We start from the raw sequence: 10,263 nt of genomic DNA on the forward strand, positions 1-10,263 counted from the left end.
TTGCTCGTGATTTGTTCTCAAAAATGTCTTAAAAGCTTCGTCATAATTATGCGCAGGACCTACTCAAGACGTGCGCGATGTTCGCAAAATCTTCTTAAATCCCCAAACAGACCGTCGGTCCAGGAGCGGCGGAACCTGGAGGGCTGGGGGCGTTTGCCCCCCCCCCCCCGATTTTCCCAAGTGTCTCTTTTGCGGCCATAAATGTGCCCCATCGAGATAAATAAAAAATGCCCTTAAAGTATCTTAGTATTTCTTAGAAGTAACCATTTCCCAATAATGGTAGAGATATTTGTGATATAAACGAGGAATATAAAAACCAAGTCCAAAAACCCATACAAGACGCCCTGAAAATGGGCACATAATGTAGGTTTAGCATATAATCATTGGTTTTGAAGAGCGCCCCCTATGTTGGAAGATGGTACAAGCCCCCCCCCCCCCCCCCCCCCCCCGGCACTATTTGATTTTACGGAGGCCAAGTGTCCGGTGAAAAAAACGTGGCGACATTTCAGCACGGGTTTGCAAGTGCCCCTTTTGGTTTGCAAGTGCCCCTTTTGGGTGCTCCCACCCCCCTCCCCCCAGTTTCAAATCCGTTCCGCCGCCGCTGCGTCGGTCGGATCACCAGTCGCAAGATAATCGCGCGACATATGTACGAATGTCACAGGAATGTCGCACGGTGTTCGTTGTTTGCGAAATATGCGGAAAAGGTTCGCATGTGTCGCTACATATCCGCAAGAATTTCGCCCGTGATTCTTGGAACATTCGCGTTGTTCGCATTTAGGTCGCGTGTTCTTCGTGTATGTTGACTGGCCGTAGTTCAGTCACGGTACACACGACATCGCACAAACTGCGCAAGAATGGTTTACGACTCCATTGTCGGGAGACATTCGGAGAAAAACCTCTCCGAATGTTCGACTTTGCCATTTTTTCGACTTTCGCATCCTTCGCAAATCGTTCGCGTGCCCCGTGAAAACCGACCTTTACTTTAATTCGTCGGATCAGTGGGCGCCATCGCATAGCTGCAATCGGCTAATTAAGTACGTGTCTCGGACGCTGAGTTCAGGCCCAATTCAAAACATGATTCAGCAACCTTTTGATTTGAAATCGAGATCCAAGGTTGTTTTTCGTGGAATATACAGCTGAAGCTGAGCTGAACCTTCATCAGGTTAGTTGTCCACATAGAGCTATATTAAATTACTAGAGCGCTAACTTCGTGTATAAAGTAATGCCTGATGGGCGCATCTATGTTTGTGCACAAACCTATGGAGACCTAGAAATTGTGTATGGCTTTTGTACGGCTATTTGCATATCTGCGTTTGTATTCCATACCGGTGCGTTATCGAAGCCAATACGCCCAAAATCGAAACGCACGATCAGCAAATGAGCGTTTCATTTTGCTCTACGCAAACAGCGCAACGCGTGCGCGTATTCGCTGCAGATGCTTTTTGCCGTAAGGTTTTTTTAACCGTCCATGACGCGCTTAAGTTATTTGCGTTGTTTTACTTGCGCATTGCATGTAGAGTATACACTTTCGAAATTCAATCCATCTAATTCCATTATGTTCTACAAACACGCACATGAATTTAAAATGTCTGCGCCCAGGACGGCTTCAAAGCGTCTCCACGCGCAGAATGACGAGTTAGCGCTCTAGTAATTTAATATAGCTCTATGGTTGTCCACCACCCTTCTTTAGAACAAAATGCACAAATTACAAATGATGGACTGTTTACTATTAAGCGCGTCACGACAGTTTTAAAAGTTACGGTAATCATCTGCAGCGAATACGCGCACTCGTTGCTCTATTTGCACCATAGAGCTACATTAAAGAGCGCTAACTCGATGTACAAAGAGATGCCAGATGGGCGCATCCATGTTTGTGCACAAACCTATGGAAAACTCAAAATTTTGTACGGCTTTTGTACGGCTGTTTGCATATCTGCGTTTGTATTCCATACCGGTGCGTCATCGAAGCCGATACGCCCAAAACCGAAACGCACGACCAGCAAATGAGCGTTTCTTTTTTCTCTACGCAAAACATAGCGCAAACAGCGCAACACGTGCACGTATTCGCTGAAGATGTGTTTTGGTTTTGCCGTGACGTTTTTTGAACTGTCATGACGCGTTTAAGTTGCCTGCGTATGTTCAACTCGCGCGTTGCATGTATCCGCTTCGTTCACAAGCACCCCCTCACCGGCAGAGGAAGTACAGCCATCTTGCCTGACTGCAATTCATTTGCCGCAAAGCGCGGCCACTGCGTGTAAATAGAACAAATCCTCTGGTGTACGTGCGTCACACACAATGAACGGTGTGCGTCGACCAGCGAAATGTCCCGCCCATGGGACGTCGTTGTTAGGTAAAAGGGCGCCCCCTTTTGGTAGCGCACGGAGCTCATAGTACACTTTCAAAATTCAATCCATCTAATTTCATCAGTCAGTTGCTGTGTCACGCGTAGCTGCTCTATTTTCTCGTCCACACAACTGACAGCAACGCGAGGCCAGCGAAAGATGGCCATAAAAAGGGCTTCAGAAAATTCGCAATTTTCAAAGCAAACCACAACCGATCCAAACAAACAAAAGTTGTTCTAGGTAGTTAAAGACCTACTTCAAACATCCATCAAGGTATTTGTTTTCCTAAAAAAATGGAATTTGATGCATTTTGACGATATTATTTCACGGACAAGTTTTCGGGGGTTTTTTTTCGACAACGACGAAAGTCTCCCAAATGTTGAATCAATCAAAGGAAAGAATGAACCTTCATCTACAAAAAAATCTTGTGAACGTGATGTTGTTAATATTTTAAGAATTCGATGTACACCTAATAGTTCCAACAACTTCCATTTTTCACAACGCGAAAAGATCGTCTCCATTGTAAATAGTCCGAGAGCCCAGTGAGGTTTAATTAGAATATCGCGCACAAAAGGTTTGATGGTGACAGCGAGTAGGTTCGGGGTGTCCAACCTTCGAAACCGTCATTCTTAAGTGTCACACCCCGTGCGTTTGGGAGGGGCACCGCATAAAGACCCCCAAAATTGACTTTTAATTAGAATATCGCGCACAAGCACGATTCCAACGCGAAACATACTATTCGATGAACCTATCAAAGACCAATTGTTTAAGAATGAGAAATCCCGTGCATTCCATGCTTAAGAATGACTTAATTAGTGCTAATTATTCACCTTTACTTACAATTTTAAGAACAAGAGCGAAACCTTCACTTAAAGCTTATTAGTCCAATTCGTCAAGTTGTCATGGCATTTAGATATTTCTTACGATGTAGAAAAGCCTGCCCAGCACATGAATGGACTGGAAATCATACCCAATCATGACGGATTCTGAATTATTAACGAGAGATAAATTACGAAGAACCGTATCGAAGGCCTAAAATCAAGCACAAGATTTAGGATGTGACGAACACTTTAGCGATCCTAAGGGCCATTATTTTTCTCCCCAGATTGATGGTAGTTCTTTTCGGCATAAAAAAAATGAAACAAAACGGCCGGAACTGATGTTTTTCCCCTTTAAAACTCCTATTAAATTGGATACACCATCTTCAGAAGCGCAAACTAATACTAAACGAGCATGTTTCCCACTCATCCGAAAGCATAGATCCCTGCTGCCCGAATGAAGTCATGTGCATGTTTTACACATTTTTTTAAGTTTTCCATGGAGAGTGTTAAACTTTTTCAACCAAAGGCGCACAGTTTCTTTTAAAAAAGTGCCAAAAAACAGTATTTCATATTATTATCAGTTCGATACCTACAGGTTCTTTAATTTTGATCAAAATAAACTTGAATGGGCCGGTTATGAATGTGTACCGGTACTATAGTGGATGGAGGGGAAACCTATCGTGTATAATTATTTGTTTTAAATGGCTTGTTGAACTAAATAATAACTGACGCACAAAGTACTTTTTATGGCCGACACATAAACATCAATCAGAACCGCTACAATGCACTGCGAGATACAATTCTAACTGGTTTCCTTCTTAGTTAAGGCCCTTAAAATCAGGGAGTGGGAGTGTTTCTGGGGTTTTAAAGGACCCCCGCGTGGTGGCGAGTACCGCTAGGAAATTTAAAACTAACACAAAAAGTAATGAAACAATCAAGTTTTGATCATGGCCTACTCCATGATCAAAACAGGGGAAAGTGGCCAAATTCCTTGGATTGCACCACTGTACATGTAGAATCCATTTTTTTTTCTGAGACCCTTCAGCAGGCCTCTGACTCCACGTCGTATTGGCTTCGCACATGAAAAGTTCCACGTTCGGATTTGAAGACACCCCCCCCCCCCCCCCTCTGTGATCAGGGAACGGGACCGACACTGCTGACAAGGCAACATTAGGGACGGAGGGCGGGGGAAAAAGGGAGACACCGGCACTTAATGAGGGGGCACCGAGGTCGGGTCAACATCATTTCCTCTCATTTTCCAGGCCACCACAAATGCTGCCAATTTGAAAAGCAGGGGAATTGGCTGGAACTCTTCGGACGCTTCAAGGCGCGCTTTTTTTTTCGTATTAATTTATTCACATTTTATAAGGCTGTGCGGTTAAAGAAAGTCATTAAGGGAGTAGTCGACTGTATTCCTCTTCGTTTTATCAACTCACCAAAAAATCTTTTAAAAGGAACTTCTTTGGCAACCTGGGAGCACCTTGGGCCCTTCGATAACCAAAATTTACGATTTGCAATGAGAGCCAAACTGCACTGAGTGAAATTTGTTTTTGAAAAAGCATGCATGCATTATAAAAAAAAATGCGTTATAATTCCAAAACTATGTAAGGCCAAAAAAAAAAAAGTCTCCGGTTTCTGGTATGGAGCTTGTCCAAAAAATGGTGCGGCGACGCGGCTTTTTTTTTTTTTTATCTGACTTTTTGGCTTCAAATGTCGACTGATGACTGCAAATGGTGCCCGACTAAACTTAGTGCAAATATATGGCAGTTCAGAGAGGCTATTAAAGCTTAGTTCATAAAGCTTATGCTCGATCATAACCCCATCTAAAAACACGTTAAAATTGTGCAGCAGCAGGATTCCAGTCAAACCAGTGAGTTTGGCGGTTTTGAGACATCATCTTTCATTGAAAAAAATGTTTTTCATTTTGCCGACGCGCATGGCTACGGCGACGCGCGCGCATACCAGAAACCGGAGACTTTTTTTTGGCCTAATACTCTGTTATTTTACAGCTAGCATACTGTGTTGATTTTGAAATTACTGCCACGGAATTTCGCGATCCTGGGATTAATGACGATCTGATACGCTTATCTCAATCCTATTGCGTTAGTTCACGAAAGAGTTCATCTATTTACAAGTGTTCCACGTTATTTTGCAATAACAATTACGTTTTCACTATTTAAGCCGAGAAGAAATCGGCCTCCGTACCATACAATCGTAATTAGCGGTAATAAAGCCGTTCTTAAGTAGATTTTGCACAAGATTTTTTATTCTTAAGTTGACTGATACACTATCGTTTGGTGTTGGAATGATCGTTGTGCTCAACATTCTAATTAAACACACACACAAATAATTCCTTAGCGGGCGGCTAATTATGGAACTTTTACTCGTTCTTAAGCAGAGAATGCACAGGAAAATCAATTCTTAAGTTGCGGATCTTGCATTTTGGTCACGTTAATTAGCTTAAAGTGAAGGTTTGCTTCACTTAAAGCTAATCCGCCCAGGCGAAATAATAATTCGCCCGGGCGAAATAATAATTCGCTCGGGCGAATTAGTAGTCCGCCCGGGCGAAATAGTAATCCGCCCGGACGAAATAGAGGGCTGGAAATTTGTGTTGGTCATGTCCTAAATACACTTCCGTACAGATGAGTAAATAACAGGTAAATATAAATATTCATATCATCCTGATTCTTAGCAAATCAGAGTGCTCCGTACAATTTTGGTAGCAAGAACTTGGACTCAATAGCTCTATGGAATGGACGTACACGCTATTGGGGACGTCTGTATAGTCCGAAGTACCATTGGTCCGAAGTACCATTGGTGCGAAGTACCATTGGTCCGAAGTCCCATTGGTCCGAAGTCCCATTGGTCCGAAGTTCCGTTGGTCCGACAGCCCATTGTTTTATACATTCCATTGGTATAAACGTCCCATTGGTCTGAAGTACCATTGGTCCGAAGTCCCATTTGATTCTAAGTCTAATATAGGTTTTCCCAGCGAATTTCCGAATTTTGTGTAATCATTTTCATAATCAGCTATTCAATTTCGCGTTAGTTTTGCACACGTGGTCAAATTGGGGTTTCTTTTTCGTTTTGGGTTCGTTCAATTTCATTTTTAGGCAGCCAAGATTTTGCTCTGAATGTTCGTTTTCATTTTCGGACATTCTATTTGGTTTTGGTGCATTCAAGACTTAACTTGTAGCAGTCTTAAATTAAGTCTTTGCAACCTTTTGACGGTTGACGCATTCAAATTAGCGAACATCTGTGCGCTTGTAACGTATAACCATTCTTTTCGTTTCTTATTCGTTTATGGGCAATCGCTTTCATCGTTTGGTCATTTAAATTAGTAACAACTTTCGATACATTTTCCTATTTTTCTCCGAGGTTCATTTCCCCCAAAACCTTGATGACTGTAAAATTTACAATGTTACAAATTAACTGATAGGCCCTAAGAGGGAAATAAGATGTAATTACGAATTAATTAATTGAAGGGACTAAGATAATTTAATTTTCAATGTTTATCTTTTCTACTTGTTTAAACGTTTGAGCAAGGGGCATCTTTACATTGACGATTTCTTGACGTGCAAGACATCGGAACACCTATGCTTGGCAATGGTTGCACCATTCACTTTGAATGAAAGCTTGGTGAAATTGGCCGGGAAAACCTATAGCTTTATTGTGATCTGTGGGGAAAAATATAAAATGGTGCTCTTCATAACAGGAAAAGTACACGAGCGATTTGAATGATTCTTTTATTTAAGATCTCAAAGCTTAGAACATCTTAACAAAAATATGGGATGTCATGTGGGATACCCTTTTTTGACTCGCCGTGTACAACAGTTTTGAAACAATCCGAAAGACCAATCCGAAAGACCAATTTAATAAATGGACATGTTTATAAGCGACATGTTGAGCTTCCGCTAAAAGGGGTACTGGTGCTTTTGATTAACGGTTGACCAACATTAATAAAGTGTAATTAGCCTACGGTACAATAGGTAATACATGCGTCCTTTGGGATATGGTTTTCCTTTGTATGACGGGACATCATGTATGTCTTGATTATATTTCAGAAAACTCGGACAAAATAGATTGACGAACATAAAGAAGGACGACTTCAAGAACCTCACCCAACTTCTGCACTTGTAAGTATCAAATGAATTTCCCGATGCAGAGCCTCATTTTCGGGATTACATCAGATTTTTTCTTACCTCAAAATGGGACGCATTCAAGTCCATCACAAATCAGACCCAATTAGCTCACAAACTGTTCACTTTAGCAAAACAAAAAGGTTATAACCAACACAGGTATGCCTACCAGTGTCATTGTTGAAGGTTTATCCACTTTTATATTTGTCACTGACGTGTGGTTTACATGTGGCTGGACTTTGTAAAAATGAAGACTTGTAGACTACATCCCTAACATTAAATGTACCATACATCATTAATATCTTTGGGACCATAGCAGTTTTTAATTTTCAACTTTTGTATTCACCATTGACCCATTCACCGTTATTTGAACATTTTTTTTGGAGGGGGCAAACTGCTGGCACGTTCAGCTCTGATAATGGGTTTTGGACAAATAAGTTTAGCTTACAATTTATTTAACAATTACTGCAACCACAGACTTGATTTCGAGTAGGCAATAAGCCATTTGCGTGTTAAATTTGAATAAAATCTGGAACGCTGACTTAATACAATGCTTTGCACGTTTTAACCTAGCATTCTCCCGACCAAAGAGACTGTTACTATATCACGTGATTCGGGGCAAGCCTTATGCTAGCAACCCCCAGCTCCGGCATGGTCTGGTGTCTTCGTGCCATTCTCACCAATTGTGAACAATGTATGGGTGCTGAGCGTCTCTTACGTAACTATGCAAGAGCTTGCCCCGAATCATGTGATTAGCAACAGTGTCTTTGGTCAAGGTCATCCTTTTTTTCTGAAGGACGCTCCGCTTTTTTCTTGCCCAAAGGGGTACCTGCTCGCGCAAATCCGATATTTTGTTGTGGGTTTGTTGGATCGGTACGACCAGAATTAGCCTACTCTATAACGAAACTTTCAGGAATACGTGAAATACATGCTTATTATTTTCATAAATTCAGTGTATTTTGACGGACCGTAATATATATTTTGATATGGTATACCAAACTGCAAAAAGGCTGGAACGAAATAAAAATATTTCGCATTAACTTACTCAGTATTGTTATTTAACAAGACAATTCATCCACACAGTAGATACATGTAGTCTGAAAAACGTTGATCACTCCAATCAAATGTTCATGATGATGACATCCAATAACTTTTAAGGTGATTGCAAAAAATCATGCAGGCCGTCAAGGGTAAAATAGCCTAACCCCTTGAATATTGCTTTTCACAAAGCCTATACATGCCCTTTAAAAATAACTTCTTCTGTTTGTTTGATAGGCACTTGGATGACAATCAGATATCTTATATACAAGGTGGATCATTCCTACCTCTTAACAACCTTCAAGTCTTGTAAGTAGCTGTTCTCATTACATTCTGTATTTTATTTCCATTCTTCCTTAATAAGTAAATCGTAGCTATACCCACTAGACCCATAACAAACACCCCCAAAAAACATAAAGACCCACAAATAAATCCTACTTTATCATGATCATGGAAATTACTAATTAGTAAAGATCAGGGACAAAAATAACGTACAAGGAACAAACGTTTTGCGTTAAAGAAAATGCGTGCTTTTTGGGTGTGGCACCCCCAAAAAGATATTTTCACACATCTACTTATAGAATTTCTCTGAAAACTTTGTGAACGCCATCAGCGCCATGTTGAAAACAATTTCTTTTTAACTGATTTATAAGCTTAGGTCTGCAAATTCAAACTAGCAAATTAATTTGTTACAGGAAATAAAATCGTTCGGGAAAAAATCTTAATCTTGAAAAAAGCGCGGTTTTTTTTATTCATTCATTCACATAGACGTCTGGACAGCAATCGTCTGAAGAGTTTTGATTCAAACATGGCTGAGGGTTTAGGTGTTGAATCATCGTCGTAAGTACTCAGTGTTCTTGTTTACGAATTTAATATGAAAGAGGTTTTAACCTGACAGAAATTCGGCTCCCGTGTCTCTTATCAGTATACAAAAGGTAATACGTAAAGTTAGGATCGGGAATGCCACTTGACAATCATGGGCGTCGCAAAGGGGGGGGGGTGGATAGGGGGGGGGCGTTTGCCCCCCCCCCCCCCCCCGCCCGGACGAGCAAAGAAAAAAGGAGGAAAAAAAGAGGCGCGAAATGATATTGTTGTTAATTTAATGGGTGGGGGGGGGGCAAATGTCTCTGCCCACCCTCGAAAAAAAGATCATCAGGAAAATCATGGAAAACATAGGGATTTAGGGGGGAGGGATGTGCTTTGCCCCCCTCTAGAAAAATCCTGACGACGCCCATGCTGACAATGTTCTATGATAATTTCTGCACGAATCAAAAAGTACTTCTGGCAGGTTAAGTAAAAGGGTAGAAACATTCCGATATAAGATATGACTGATGACACATAGGCCTAAAGTACAAGGAAGTCACAGTTATAACGAGGAAGACAGTGTGGAAGTTGCAAGGACAAAATGATGTTGAAATAGAAAGTGTCGATACGAATTTTAATGAGTAGTTTATTTTATTTCTTTTAATTGATTAATTAAGATTGTATATCAGCTTGCAAGACAATGGATTGACCCGTTTAAGCCCTTATACGTTCGGTCGAGTGGACAGTCCTTTAAACATGTAAGTATACGTCTCTGTATATTTTGCTACGACTGGTTTTGCTGTCAGTAAAGCAAACTGATCTAAGAAAATGTTTTCGAAACTGATTCGGGCTTGGAAACTGAAACATTGCACTCAATAAGGGTTTGTTCAGATGAGGTTTCCTTGACCAAGGCTTCCAGCTATTATTTGTTTGTTACCCCGCTGATTTAATCTATAATAGATAGTCATGAGGTATGTCTGCAGACACAGTGTTCATAAACACAATAATTATACGTGATCATTGGAGCCCATTCAAAACGGATAATGATTACGAGGAGCATGAGGGGAATTTCAAACTTCATTTTTAATAACGAAAAATCGAGTTACTCTTGTAAACAGA

The sequence above is a fragment of the Patiria miniata genome, unplaced genomic scaffold, assembly GCF_015706575.1.
Source record: "Patiria miniata isolate m_02_andy unplaced genomic scaffold, ASM1570657v1 HiC_scaffold_5, whole genome shotgun sequence".
NCBI lineage: Eukaryota > Metazoa > Echinodermata > Asteroidea > Valvatida > Asterinidae > Patiria > Patiria miniata.